General features: G+C 54.8%; 1 protein-coding gene across 2 annotated transcripts in view; it reads right to left on the minus strand.

The window, feature by feature from the left end:
- Positions 1-15,323, minus strand: part of WNK3 (WNK lysine deficient protein kinase 3) — a 577,357-nt gene that overhangs the window by 529,752 nt on the left and 32,282 nt on the right. Inside the window, exon 1 of one of the 2 annotated variants that reach the window (XM_069209346.1) lies at positions 13,247-13,303. The exons of the other annotated variant lie outside the window; for it this stretch is intronic. The gene's annotated coding sequence lies outside the window, so the exon portion shown is untranslated. Of the gene's footprint in view, positions 1-13,246; positions 13,304-15,323 lie in introns of those variants that run through there. 2 annotated transcript variants of the gene reach the window in all.

A 15,323-nucleotide genomic window follows, 5' to 3' on the forward strand; every position in this document is an offset into this window, starting at 1 on the left:
CAGGTTAGTTCTTTGTTCAGATTCCCTGAAACGGGATTGGGGAGCAACGAGCTGTGCATTTTTTTGAACTTTTTGATATGAGAAATCTCTGCAAACCTTGGAATACTTCACTCAGATGTTTTGTGGTTATCACTGCAAGTAATTTCTGCGAGAAAGTGGATTATTAGTTGGGTGGATGGTAGTCCACCACAAGCAAGTGTCACTATTCTTGTGGCTCCAGCGAACGTTTCAGCCATTTAACCCTGAGCTCAACCTCTGATAGCTACAACACAGGGCAGACAGACTTAACTAAAAAAAAAATGTATAAAGCATTTAGAAGTAGCAAAACAGTTAACAAAAAAAAAAAAAAGTGCTCCAATTTATAATAATAATGGACAATATTTTCATGAACAAGCATGATACTAAAACGCCAAAAATCCAATAAAAGGGAACCAAAGATATGAATTTTTAAACGTTTTAGATAAAAGTAACAACAAAAAGCACAAAGCTATCATTTCACCCTTGCTTTTCAACTACTACATGGAGACGTTACAAGGCAATGATCAATAAATTTCAGCTCACATGCTATAACGATGCAGATAAGACAAATACTTCTTAAACCGAAAACACTGGAAACTCAAATCTTAAGTTGCTTCAGAGAAGTGGATGACATGGAGCCATCTCAAATTGAATGCTTCCAAACCTGAAATTCTTACACACATCGTTTGGCAAAATCTATGACCCACTCCGTGCCTGGCCTGACTGGGACCACCTCCTAAAGTGTCTAAGGAAGAAGGAAGCCTTGGAATTACTATGGACTGCAAGTTATCAAAGAATGCCAAGTGCACAAGTCAGCAAGATCAAGCTTCATGAAAACTCGGCAACGCTTCTTCTCCTACCCAGGATTTCCACACAAGGCCCTGGCTACTATCTCTCTTGTACGGCCTAAAACGTGACCTCTACCACAGATCAGCTTTATCAACTGTGAAAAGACTACAACAAATTCATAACTCTGCTGCCAGACTACTCCTACATGTAAAGCCAGAAGCCCACACACCCCTGCCTTGTGGGCCGTATATAGCTTACCGGTTATCAGAAGTTACACCTTCAAGCTCCTTTGTATCACCCACAAAGCAATATAAGGAACAAGACTGCTTTTTAATCCGAAATAAAATCACAAAATACATATAACAAAGGAGCCTCCGCTTAAGATTGACAAATCGCCTCAAAACCCCAGCATACATGAAAAAAAAAAACATGGGTGGTACATCTTTCACTGTTCAAGTGACCAAATTACAGAATTCATTACCTTCAGACATAAGAGCCACAGATGACTATTGTACCTTCAGAAGACTACTCAAGTGTTGGCTTTTTCCTACATGACCACTATACTCAAAACAATCGTACAGCATATGCATCAAAACGTTTATCATTTGATATATATATATATATATATATATATATATACACACACACACACACACACACACACACACACACTATAGATATATTTTAGGTTTGCTTGACAAATGTATACATTACTTATGGTTAAAATATATATGTTATTTTATGCTTAACATGCATATAGGTCACTGCATAGTTTTCAAGAGTTATTTGATTAGATTCTAATGGGTATATTTTATTTATCTATCACAATATGTAAATATGATCATAATTGTATCTACAAGTACTTTACTATGGAAATAGAGGAAAACAAAATGAAAATATAAAATGAAAACAAAATTCTAAAAACACACATATTAGCTTTTATTTGCAAAGACACCTGAAAGTCTGAATTTCTAACTATACATACTTGCACATATGGAACTTTATGCAATACAATTGTATATTTATGATATCCCTTATAAAGGGGCACCTTTTCTGTGTAGTTACGTATCTGTATTAGTTTACTCCTACTGTAGGAACAAAAACGCCTTCAAGTTCCTCCAGTGCACTACTCTCTCACCCTATACCTCTCTCTATATACACGCTACCTCCACTCTGACTCATCCCAAACCTCATTCTCTTACGATGATCTGCCTAAGATCCCTTCTTGACTCTTCCCTTCTCTATCCCTCCTTTAATAATCCCAAACCTCATTCTATTACTATCATCTCCAGAAAAACAAACACTTCCTAGTCTCTTCCCTCCTTCGTCCCAAACCTCATTTTACTATTGATCTCACTAATAACCCATTCTAGACTCTTCCCTCCTCTATCCCTCCCTTGATGCACCTCAAATGTCACTTTAATAACCCTTTCTAGACCCTCCCCTCCTCTATCCCTCCTTTGACTTACCAAACCTCATCTAATATGAGCTTCCAAACACTATCTACATTCTTCCCTCCTCTATCCCTACTTTATCCCATTCAATCAACTTATCAGACTCACATTTCCACCGCTCAAATTAACAACTTTTATTTCCCTATAGTAATCCAGCACTAATCCTTTGGGTTCCAGAGTAGCGTGCTACTCGCCACAAAGCGCTTCAATACCGGATATATAAATACAATTACAAAGTAGCAATTGCAGGCAACTTGTTGCGCTACCCCGGGACAAGGGTAAGAGTAAGGTTTAAGGTCGTCTCTGACGGAGCGAGGGTCAGATACAGACACCAGGTTCGCCCCATTTGTACATTTTACCTTCGGACTTAGTCTCTAAAAGTCACGGCAGCCGGCTGTGGCCGAGATGGGTTCCAGAAGGCCGGATATTTGTCAGGCGAAGTCCTGTTGAAGACTTTGACTTTCGGTGTGAAAGCTCAGAGTAGAGGAAATCCAAAAGTTCATGCCAAGGACAGTTCCTTGCTGGATACTTTTGGCATCTTCGCCAAATGAAGATGCCTACCTTTGGGCTTTTAGGAGCTCAGATTCCTCCAGCAGAACAAGGCTGTAGCTAAACAGAGCTCCAGAAGGCCAGATAACCTTCTTCGGATGTTCTGCTGAAACGAATTTGCAGCTGCAAAAAAGTTTTCAACAGGAGCAACCTGGATCTTTAGCCCAGTGGCAACCCACTTTCAAAGGACTGACTTGGCAGGTTTACCCCAGTTTCCGGTCGATTTTCCAAGGCAAAAACCTTGAAAAAGTTTTTTTTTAAGTCCCCAGGCTTTAGGTTTAGGCAGGGATGTACTGACACATCTAAGGGCAACAGGGCCTTAGGGGGGTCTAAGGGCAACAGGGCCTTAGGGGGGGGGTCTAAGGGCAACAGGGCCTTAGGGGGGGGTCTAAGGGCAACAGGGCCTTAGGGGGGGTCTAAGGGCAACAGGGCCTTAGGGGGGGGTCTAAGGGCAACAGGGCCTTAGGGGGGGGGTCTAAGGGCAACAGGGCCTTAGGGGGGGGTCTAAGGGCAACAGGGCCTTAGGGGGGGTCTAAGGGCAACAGGGCCTTGGGGGGGGGTCTAAGGGCAACAGGGCCTTGGGGGGGGGTCTAAGGGCAACAGGGCCTTGGGGGGGGGTCTAAGGGCAACAGGGCCTTAGGGGGGGGGGGGGGCCTAAGGGCAACAGGGCCTTGGGGGGGGGGGGGACCTAAGGGAAACAGGGCCTTGGGGGGGGGGACCTAAGGGCAACAGGGCCTTGGGGGGGGGGACCTAAGGGCAACAGGGCCTTGGGGGGGGGGGGACCTAAGGGCAACAGGGCCTTGGGGGGGGGGGGGGGACCTAAGGGCAACAGGGCCTTGGGGGGGGGGGGGGACCTAAGGGCAACAGGGCCTTGGGGGGGGGGGGGGGGACCTAAGGGCAACAGGGCCTTGGGGGGGGGGGACCTAAGGGCAACAGGGCCTTGGGGGGGGGGGACCTAAGGGCAACAGGGCCTTGGGGGGGGGGGACCTAAGGGCAACAGGGCCTTGGGGGGGGGGGGGGACCTAAGGGCAACAGGGCCTTGGGGGGGGGGGGGGGTCTAAGGGCAACAGGGCCTTGGGGGGGGGGGGGGGGTCTAAGGGCAACATGGCCTTAGGGGGGGGGGGGTCTAAGGGCAACAGGGCCTTAGGAGGGGGGGGGTCTAAGGGCAACAGGGCCTTAGGGGGGGGGGTCTAAGGGCAACAGGGCCTTAGGGGGGGGGGGGGCTAAGGGCAACAGGGCCTTAGGGGGGGGGGGGTCTAAGGGCAACAGGGCCTTAGGGGGGGGGGTCTAAGGGCAACAGGGCCTTAGGGGGGGTCTAAGGGCAACAGGGCCTTAGGGGGGGTCTAAGGGCAACAGGGCCTTAGGGGGGAGTCTAAGGGCAACAGGGCCTTAGGGGGGGGGGTCTAAGGGCAACAGGGCCTTAGGGGGGGGGTCTAAGGGCAACAGGGCCTTGGGGGGGGGTCTAAGGGCAACAGGGCCTTGGGGGGGGTCTAAGGGCAACAGGGCCTTAGGGGGGGGTCTAAGGGCAACAGGGCCTTAGGGGGGGGTCTAAGGGCAACAGGGCCTTAGGGGGGGGGGGGGGTCCAAGGGCAACAGGGCCTTAGGGGGGGGGGGGTCCAAGGGCAACAGGGCCTTAGGGGGGGGGGGGTCTAAGGGCAACAGGGCCTTAGGGGGGGGGGTCTAAGGGCAACAGGGCCTTAGGGGGGGGGGTCTAAGGGCAACAGGGCCTTGGGGGGGGGTCTAAGGGCAACAGGGCCTTAGGGGGGGGTCTAAGGGCAACAGGGCCTTGGGGGGGGGGGGTCTAAGTGCAACAGGGCCTTAGGGGGGGGTCTAAGGGCAACAGGGCCTTAGGGGGGGTCTAAGGGCAACAGGGCCTTAGGGGGGGGTCTAAGGGCAACAGGGCCTTAGGGGGGGGGTCTAAGGGCAACAGGGCCTTAGGGGGGGGTCTAAGGGCAACAGGGCCTTGGGGGGGGGGGTCTAAGGGCAACAGGGCCTTGGGGGGGGGGTCTAAGGGCAACAGGGCCTTGGGGGGGGGGTCTAAGGGCAACAGGGCCTTGGGGGGGGGGGTCTAAGGGCAACAGGGCCTTGGGGGGGGGGGTCTAAGGGCAACAGGGCCTTGGGGGGGGGGGGGCTAAGGGCAACAGGGCCTTGGGGGGGGGGGGGCTAAGGGCAACGGGGCCTTGGGGGGGGGGGTCTAAGGGCAACGGGGCCTTGGGGGGGGGGGGTCTAAGGGCAACGGGGCCTTAGGGGGGGGTCTAAGGGCAACGGGGCCTTAGGGGGGGGTCTAAGGGCAACGGGGCCTTAGGGGGGGGTCTAAGGGCAACGGGGCCTTAGGGGGGGGTCTAAGGGCAACGGGGCCTTAGGGGGGGGTCTAAGGGCAACGGGGCCTTAGGGGGGGGTCTAAGGGCAACGGGGCCTTAGGGGGGGTCTAAGGGCAACGGGGCCTTAGGGGGGGGTCTAAGGGCAACGGGGCCTTAGGGGGGGGTCTAAGGGCAACGGGGCCTTAGGGGGGGGTCTAAGGGCAACGGGGCCTTAGGGGGGGGTCTAAGGGCAACGGGGCCTTAGGGGGGGGGTCTAAGGGCAAAGGGGCCTTAGGGGGGGGGTCTAAGGGCAAAGGGGCCTTAGGGGGGGGTCTAAGGGCAACGGGGCCTTAGGGGGGGGGTCTAAGGGCAATGGGGCCTTAGGGGGGGGGTCTAAGGGCAACGGGGCCTTAGGGGGGGGGTCTAAGGGCAACGGGGCCTTAGGGGGGGGTCTAAGGGCAACGGGGCCTTAGGGGGGGGTCTAAGGGCAACGGGGCCTTAGGGGGGGGGTCTAAGGGCAACGGGGCCTTAGGGGGGGGTCTAAGGGCAACAGGGCCTTAGGGGGTCTAAGGGCAACAAGGCCTTAGGGATCTAAGGGCAACAGGGCCTTAGGGACACCACTGAGAGGTCAGGACTCACTCCAGAAAAGGCCACTGTTATGGTCCAATTTTAACTGGTCAACGAGGATCTGTTAGGAAAGTGAGTTTTTTGCAGTTTGTGTCCCTAAAGTTCAGCAGGTGGTCAGTCAAATGTACCCAAGACCAAGAAGCGGACTCCAAGAGTCAGTTAGGAGCTGGTCAAGCTCTTAGGGTTCTCTGTTTTCCTTAAAGGTTGCAATAACAGGTACAGTCCTCCTCCTGTCTTCTACATCCCAGATGGCCATCCTGTGAAGGGGAGGTCAACCACCCTCCCCATCTCTGGCAGCAACTTCATACCTAATCAATGGGCCATTTAGCTCCTGAGAGACACTGAGCACTGGCAGAAAAATATTAAACTTTCTAAAAGTGTAATTTTTAAACAGTAATATGAAACCCAACTTGACCATCAAATTTTATTTGAACTTGCTATTTAAATGCATCTTTGAATAATTGTTCTAGCTACTTCCAAACTGAAGTTAAGCATTATAAGCTATGTTGTAACCCAGTGCTTCCCTACGGGAGAGCCAGCCTTTCCTCAAGTTTTTTTTTTTTTTTTTTAACGCTTTTCACTGTGAAGACATGTAGAACAAAAAAAATACAAATGTCCTACTTTTTAAATAACATATGCCCTGCCCTTTCGGCATTTATGGCCTATCTTGGGGTCACTTATAAGTGTTAAAAAGGAGAGTTTAGTCTTGGGAAAATGTTTATTATTTTGTCAGGTCAAATTGGCAGTTTTAAAACTACCTCCCAGGCTGCAGGGACAAGCCTCGCATTGTCACTTTAGTGGTGGCACAGAGACATAGTGATATTCAATCTACAGGCTTCCGGGGCGCATCTGTACCATAACCTCGGAACTTACAGGCAAGTTAAATTTGCCAATCAGGTGTATATTAATTGAACATGTTTGCAGGGGTCGAAGCATATACACAGGACAGCAGTTTCTCATTGTGTAGAGTGCAAAGTCCAGCACACAAATCTAGTAAAAACAAAATAGAGGTGACCATGCAAACAGGGTAATTTTCCTACAATTTCCTTACAGGATTTATTTTACGCCAATTCAGGCCCTTACTTCTCCTGTATCATGTGCCTAGCTGAAGGACATTGTCATGAAGAATGTGGCTAATGGTGTAAGTAACAAGTACAAATATGTACAAAATGACAGTTGGCAAAACAATATATAAAACTTTTACTAAAATGGCAGAACAAAGATTCTCAAAGCGCGAGTCTTCTACCCCAAGGATTTGTCCCAGGAGTAACCAACACCTCTGCTTACCATGGCATTCTGTAAAGTTCTCTGTAACAAAATACCAGTCTACAGGCTTTAACACAGTGTAATGACAACTTACCTTCAAACACCTCTTGGCTTTAACGTACTTCGCGTTTTCACAAAAAATAAACCCGGCCTATTGCCTTTGTCACAACCCCTCATATTAAACAGATAAAGCCTATTGCCTTAATCAATGGATTTTCAACATAAGCAAGTCAATTTTGCTAAGCTGACCAAATGCTTTCTCACAAGGAAAAAACGCAATACAAGCACTCTTTCAGCGGTAACACAACATTGTCGCACAATCAAAATCTGCACTTAAGGGATCCCACATTTGGGTGTAGTCAAAGCCCCTGTCTCAGCAGCGCCTATTAAAGCTATTTCGTGTTCTTCACATAAGGTCCCACAACACCTTCACAGTCAAGGCAGAATTAAAAACCAACTGAAATGTCATGTGCTATTAGGCACGTCTTTTAGCCAATAATTCACATTCATTCCAAAATACGCTAGCTTCCCAAGATGGTGTTTCGCAGACCGACCAATATTTGATCAACATCCACAGGTCTCCTAAACGTAAATTATCAGGTGATTCACCAGTGCCTCCCATACTTCTAAATCATTTCCTCAGCATTCGGCTAGTTACCCAGACAGATTCCTCCCAAACAAGGAACTCCAATGGCTCTCTAATAAGCAAAACCATCAACTAGAGCTGGAGGTCATGTGGTCAAAATGTAGGAAGAGGCTTGAATGCAAACACTGTACAGAAAGGACAAGCTCGATGGCCGAAGCCAGGCAGCCCTGAAGGTCACAGAAGACATCTGGGATGACAGCAGCAACAGCGGTAAGGTCATGTACCATCACCAGATACCCCGTGTGGCCACCTGAAGGTAAAGGATGTGGAATTATCCTCCTGACGCAGCATCTCCTTTTAACTTTATAATGGGGTTCACACCATTTGGCACTATAAACTGTGTGTTGGCATGAAAAGTAGGCATCCATCACATGGAATTCACAAATGTAGCAGGCAGACACAGATAGAGGAACCAAACACAACCAACACAGATTGCAGAGTATCCACCCCATTCATTACCCAGACACTGCATTCAAAGGTGAAGGATGCCCAGATATGATAGAGTGAGGTAGAGAAACACAGCCATCGAAGACTTAAGATGGTCTCAAACAGACTATCCTCAAAGCGATCATGGTGGAAACCCCTCACAGATCCTCCCTGGACAATAATGACTCTAAAGGTTCTTCCAATTACAGTCTGTGGTCTTCTGCTGCTCTCTCTGCAATCACTTGAGACAATGTTCTTAAGGCTCCAGTTTTCCTTCAATGCCATGCGCTCATTTATTTCAACAACTAAACCCAGGTGGTTACTCCAAGAACATGAAAGTAGATACAGGCAATTTTAACCGCCTTCCTGAAACGCAGTTTCACTCCATACTCTCTCAAATCGACACCCGCTCTTGCCAGATTTCTCTTAGTAATGCATAGAAGGAGGCAGTTTTTGTGGCCTGGTTTCCTCTGATGTCTCCAACATAGTCTAACCTGTACCTGGCAGGAGCTTTCCTCTGTGTAGCACAGCTGGAGATCTGTTTGAGGGACAATGACAAACCAATTTATACACAAAAAATGTTTCACATCAAAAACAGGAGGATTTCTTGCGTAAGTTGAGCCCCAGTCACCAGTAGCCACCTGTGCTCCACTAGTGACCTTCCCTGCCCTTATCGTGCTCTCGGAGGGAACCACCTGTGCTCCACTAGTGACCTGTCCTGTCCTTACAGTGCTCACTGAGGGAGCCACGTGTGCTCCACTAGTGACCTGTCCTGTCCTTACAGTGCTCACTGAGGGAGCCACATGTGCTCCACTAGTGACCTGTCCTCACCGTGCTCACCGAGGAAGCCACCTGTGCTCCACTAGTGACCTATCCTGTCCTCACCGTGCTCTCCGAGGGAGCCGCCTGTGCTCCACTAGTGACCTTCCCTGTCCTTACCGTGCTCTCCGAGGGAGCCACCTGTGCTCCACTAGTGAACAGCCCTGTCCTCGCCGTGCTCCACTAGTGACCTGCCCTGTCCTCGCCGTGCTCACCGAGGGAGCCACCTGTGCTCCACTAGTGACCTTCCCTGTCCCTACCGTGCTCTGGGAGAGAACCACCTGTGCTCCACTAGTTGCCTGTCCTGTCCTCACCGTGCTCTCCGAGGGAGCCACCTGTGCTCCAGTAGTGACCTGTTCTGTCCTCACCGTGCTCTCCGAGGGAGCCACCTGTGCTTCACTAGTGACCTATCCTCGCCGTGCTCACCGAGGGAGCCACCTGTGCTCCACTAGTGACCTGTTCTGTCCTCACCGTGCTCACCGAGGGAGCCACCTGTGCTCCACTAGTGACCTATCCTCGCCGTGCTCACCGAGGGAGCTACCTGTGCTCCACTAGTGACCTTCCCTATCCTTCCCGTGCTCTCCGAGGGAGCCACCTGTGCTCCACTAGTGACCTGCCCTGTCCTTGCCGTGCTCACGAGGGAGCCACCTGTGCTCCACTAGTGACCTTCCCTGTCCCTACCATGCTCTCTGAGAGAACCACCTGTGCTCCACTAGTGACCTGTCCTGCCCTCTCCGTGCTCTCCGAGGGAGCCGCCTGTGCTCCACTAGTGACCTGTCCTCACCGTGCTCTCCGAGGGAGCCACCTGTGCTCCACTAGTGACCAGCCCTGTGCTCGCCGTGCTCCACTAGTGACCTGCCCTGTCCTCGCCGTGCTCACCGAGGGAGCCACCTGTGCTCCACTAGTGACCTTCCCTGTCCCTACCGTGCTCTCAGAGAGAACCACCTGTGCTCCACTAATTGCCTGTCCTGTCCTCACTGTGCTCTCCGAGGGAGCCACCTGTGCTCCAGTAGTGACCTGTTCTGTCCTCACCGTGCTCTCCGAGGGAGCCACCTGTGCTTCACTAGTGACCTGTCCTTCCAGTGCTCACCGAGGGAGCCACCTGTGCTCCTCTAGTGACCTATCCTGTCCTCGCCGTGCTCACCGAGGGAGCTACCTGTGCTCCACTAGTGACCTTCCCTGTCCTTACCGTGCTCTCCGAGGGAGCCACCTGTGCTCCACTAGTGACCTGCCCTGTCCTTGCCGTGCTCACCAAGGGAGCCACCTGTGCTCCACTAGTGACCTTCCCTGTCCCTACCATGCTCTCTGAGAGAACCACCTGTGCTCCACTAGTGACCTGTCCTGCCCTCGCCGTGCTCTCCGAGGGAGCCGCCTGTGCTCCACTAGTGACCTGTCCTCACCGCGCTCTCCGAGGGAGCCGCCTGTGCTCCACTAGTGACGTGTCCTGTCCTCGCCGTGCTCTCAGAGGGAGCCACCTGTGCTCCGCCAGTGACCTTCCCTGTCCTTGCCATGCTCTCAGAGAGAGACACCTGTGCTCCACTAGTGACCTTCCCTGTCCTTACCGTGCTCTCCGAGGGAGCCACCTGTGCTCCCCTAGTGACTTGTCCTTACAGTGCTCTCCGAGGAAGCCACCTGTGCTCCACTAGTGACATTCCCGGTCCTTACCGTGCTCTCCGAGGGAGCCACCTGTTCTCCGCTAATGACCTGTCCTGTCCTCGCCATACTCTGAGGGAGCCACCTGTGCTTCACTAGTGACCTGTCCTTACAGTGCTCACCGATGGAACCACCTGTGCTCCACTATCAACTTGTCCTGTCCTCGCTGAAGGAGCCAACTGTGCTTCACTAGTGACCTGTCCTCGCCGTGCTCTCCAAGGGAACCCCTGTGCTTCACTAGTGACCTGTCCTTACAGTGCTCTCCGAGGGAGCCGCCTGTGCTCCACTAGTGACCTTCCCTGTCCTTACCGTGCTCTCTGAGGGAGCCACCTGTGCTCCCCTAGTGACTTGTCCTTACAGTGCTCTCCGAGGAAGCCACCTGTGCTCCACTAGTGACCTTCCCTGTCCTTACCGTGCTCTCCTAGTGACTTGTCCTTACAGTTCTCTCCGAGGAAGCCACCTGTGCTCCACTAGTGACATTCCCTGTCCTTACCGTGCTCTCCGAGGAAGCCACCTGTGCTCCACTAGTGACATTCCCGGTCCTTACCGTGCTCTCCGAGGGAGCCACCTGTTCTCCGCTAATGACCTGTCCTGTCCTCGTCATACTCTGAGGGAGCCACCTGTGCTTCACTAGTGACCTGTCCTTACAGTGCTCACCGATGGAACCACCTGTGCTCCACTATCAACTTGTCCTGTCCTCGCTGAAGGAGCCAACTGTGCTTCACTAGTGACCGGTCCTCGCCGTGCTCTCCAAGGGAGACACCTCTGCTCCACTAGTGACCTGTTCTGTCCTCGCCATGCTCTCCGAGGGAACCCCCTGTGCTTCACTAGTGACCTGTCCTTACAGTGCTCTCCGAGGGAGCCGCCTGTGCTCCACTAGTGACCTTCCCTGTCCTTACCGTGCTCTCTGAGGGAGCCACCTGTGCTCCCCTAGTGACTTGTCCTTACAGTGCTCTCCGAGGAAGCCACCTGTGCTCCACTAGTGACCTTCCCTGTCCTTACCGTGCTCTCCGAGGGAGCCACCTGTGCTCCCCTAGTGACTTGTCCTTACAGTTCTCTCCGAGGAAGCCACCTGTGCTCCACTAGTGACATTCCCTGTCCTTACCGTGCTCTCCGAGGGAGCCACCTGTGCTTCACTAGTGACCTGTCCTGACAGTGCTCACCGATGGAACCACCTGTGCTCCACTATCAACTTGTCCTGTCCTCGCTGAAGGAGCCAACTGTGCTTCACTAGTGACCTGTCCTCGCCGTGCTCTCCAAGGGAGACACCTCTGCTCCACTAGTGACCTGTTCTGTCCTCGCCATGCTCTCCGAGGGAACCCCCTGTGCTTCACTAGTGACCTGTCCTTACAGTGCTCTCCGAGGGAGCCGCCTGTGCTCCACTAGTGACCTTCCCTGTCCTTACCGTGCTCTCTGAGGGAGCCACCTGTGCTCCCCTAGTGACTTGTCCTTACAGTGCTCTCCGAGGAAGCCACCTGTGCTCCACTAGTGACCTTCCCTGTCCTTACCGTGCTCTCCGAGGGAGCCACCTGTGCTCCCCTAGTGACTTGTCCTTACAGTTCTCTCCGAGGAAGCCACCTGTGCTCCACTAGTGACATTCCCTGTCCTTACCGTGCTCTCCGAGGAAGCCACCTCTGCTCCACTAGTGACCTGTCCTGTCCTCGCCGTGCTCTCCGAGGGAGCCCCCTGTGCTTCACTAGTGACCTGTCCTTACAGTGCTCACCGAGGGAGCCACCTGTGCTCCACTATTGACCTGTCCTGTCCTCGCCATGCTCTCCGAGGGAGCCATCTGTGCTCCACTATCAACCTGTCCTGTCCTCGCCGAGGGAGCCCCCTGTGCTTCACTAGTGACCTGTCCTCGCCGTGCTCTCCAAGGGAGTCACCTCTGCTCCACTAGTGACCTGTCCTGCCCTCGCCGTGCTCTCCGAGGGAGCCACCTGTGCTCCAGTAGTGACCTGTCCTGTCCTCACCGTGCTCTCCGAGGGAACCCCCTGTGCTTCACTAGTGACCTGTCCTTACAGTGCTCTCCGAGGGAGCCGCCTGTGCTCCACTAGTGACGTGTCCAGTCCTCGCCGTGCTCTCCAAGGGAGCCACGTGTGCTCCACTATTCACCTGTCCTGCCCTTACCGTACTCTCCCAGGGGGGCAGCGGTGTTCACCAGAGACCTGTCCTGTCCTCGCCGTACCCCGAGGGAGCCACCTGTGCTCCACTAGTGTCCTGTCCTCGCCGTGCTCTCCGAGAGGGGCGGGGGGGGGGGGCAGCAGTGTCCACCAGAGACCTGTTCTGTCCGCACCGTGCTCTCCAAGAGGACCACCTGTGCTCCACTAGAGCCGCCCTGCCCGACCCCTCTACGACAAGGAATGTCCAATGTGCCGGGGCAGGAGGTCTCAGGTTCCAGCGCCTCGTGTAAACACAAGAGGAGGCTGCGCAAATACGCAGCCCTCGGCCCTTCCAAGTGCCTGGCACGGGAGCGTTTGGAGGGCAGCGCTCTCGCGGCCACTTCCCAGTGGCTGGCAGCGGGGCATTTGGAGGGCAGCGCCCACGCGGCCCCTCCCAAGTGCCTGGCACCGGGAGGGCAGCGGCCCCTTCCAAGAGCTTGGCACCGTGAGGGCAGCGGCCCCGCGGCCCCTTCCAGTATGTGCAGTTACACAAAATTGAAAAAATGTGTGCGAGCCGCACTTCTCCGAGAAGTGTCTTACCAGGTGCGGGTACCGTGCAGGGGTACCTCCCGAGCGCGCCGCTCTTGCCACCCAGCGCTGCGAGTGTGAGAAGCCGGGGAGGCGCCGGCCCCTTTCTTGGAGCCCCGCCAGCTGGCCCCGGGGCAGCTCTCATCCACGGACGGGTCCGACCGGCTCGCTTCCATTCTCGGGAAGCAGCAGACGCCCGCCCCAGGCCGAGGGGTGAATGTCGTGCACCCCCTCGGGCGGCGCGTCTATCTACCTGTGCCAAGACGCCCAGTGCCAGCCACTTCCCCGGGGTGTCAGCTCCGCGCCACCAATGGCAGCACACCCATTGCCAGGCCGGGAAGTCCGATGCCCTGCGCCCCTCCGGGGTGGCGGGTCTATGCTACCAGTGCCAGGCTGAGAAGTCTAGTGCCCGGGTGGCAGGTCCGCTCTACCAGTGCCAGGCTGAGGAGTCTAATGCCCGGGTGACAGGTCCGCTCTACCAGTGCCAGGCTGAGGAGTCTAATGCCCGGGTGGCAGGTCTATGCTACCAGTGCCAGGCTGAGGAGTCTAGTGCCCGGGTGGAAGGTCCGCTCTACCAGTGCCAGGCTGAGGAGTCTAGTGCCCGGGTGTCAGGTCCGCTCTACCAGTGCCAGGCTGAGGAGTCTAGTGCCCGGGTGTCAGGTCCGCTCTACCAGTGCCAGGCTGCGGCGTCTAATGCCCGGGTGGAAGGTCCGCTCTACCAGTGCCAGGCTGAGGAGTCTAGTGCCCGGGTGACAGGTCCGCTCTACCAGTGCCAGGCTGAGGAGTCTAGTGCCCGGGTGTCAGGTCCGCTCTACCAGTGCCAGGCTGAGAAGTCTAGTGCCCGGGTGTCAGGTCCGCACTACCAGTGCCAGGCTGAGGAGTCTAGTGCCCGGGTGACAGGTCCGCTCTACCAGTGCCAGGCTGCGGCGTCTAATGCCCGGGTGGCAGGTCCGCTCTACCAGTGCCAGGCTGAGGAGTCTAGTGCCCGGGTGGCAGGTCCGCTCTACCAGTGCCAGGCTGCGGCGTCTAATGCCTGGGTGTCAGGTCCGCTCTACCAGTGCCAGGCTGAGGAGTCTAATGCCCGGGTGACAGGTCCGCTCTACCAGTGCCAGGCTGCGGCGTCTAATGCCCGGGTGACAGGTCCGCTCTACCAGTGCCAGGCTGCGGCGTCTAATGCCCGGGTGTCAGGTCCGCTCTACCAGTGCCAGGCTGCGGCGTCTAATGCCCGGGTGACAGGTCCGCTCTACCAGTGCCAGGCTGAGGAGTCTAGTGCCCGGGTGTCAGGTCCGCTCTACCAGTGCCAGGCTGAGGAGTCTAGTGCCCGGGTGACAGGTCCGCTCTACCAGTGCCAGGCTGAGGAGTCTAGTGCCCGGGTGACAGGTCCGCTCTACCAGTGCCAGGCTGAGGAGTCTAGTGCCCGGGTGACAGGTCCGCTCTACCAGTGCCAGGCTGAGTAGTCTAGTGCCCGGGTGGCAGGTCCGCTCTACCAGTGCCTGGCTGAGGAGTCTAGTGCCCGGGTGGCAGGTCCGCTCTACCAGTGCCAGGTTGAGGAGTCTAGTGCCCGGGTGTCAGGTCCGCTCTACCAGTGCCAGGCTGAGGAGTCTAGTGCCCGGGTGTCAGGTCCGCTCTACCAGTGCCAGGCTGAGGAGTCTAGTGCCCGGGTGTCAGGTCCGCTCTACCAGTGCCAGGCTGAGGAGTCTAATGCCCGGGTGTCAGGTCCGCTCTACCAGTGCCAGGCTGAGGAGTCTAATGCCCGGGTGTCAGGTCCGCTCTACCAGTGCCAGGCTGAGGAGTCTAGTGCCCGGGTGTCAGGTCCGCTCTACCAGTGCCAGGCTGAGGAGTCTAATGCCCGGGTGACAGGTCCGCTCTACCAGTGCCAGGCTGAGGAGTCTAGTGCCCGGGTGTCAGGTCCGCTCTACCAGTGCCAGGCTGCGGCGTCTAATGCCCGGGTGGCAGGTCCGCTCTACCAGTGCCAGGCTGAGGAGTCTAATGCCCGGGTGACAGGTCCGCTCTACCAGTGCCAGGCTGCGGCGTCTAATGCCCGGGTGACAGGTCCGCTCTACCAGTGCCAGGCTGCGGCGTCTAATGC

The sequence above is a fragment of the Pleurodeles waltl genome, chromosome 10, assembly GCF_031143425.1.
Source record: "Pleurodeles waltl isolate 20211129_DDA chromosome 10, aPleWal1.hap1.20221129, whole genome shotgun sequence".
Taxonomy (NCBI): domain Eukaryota; kingdom Metazoa; phylum Chordata; class Amphibia; order Caudata; family Salamandridae; genus Pleurodeles; species Pleurodeles waltl.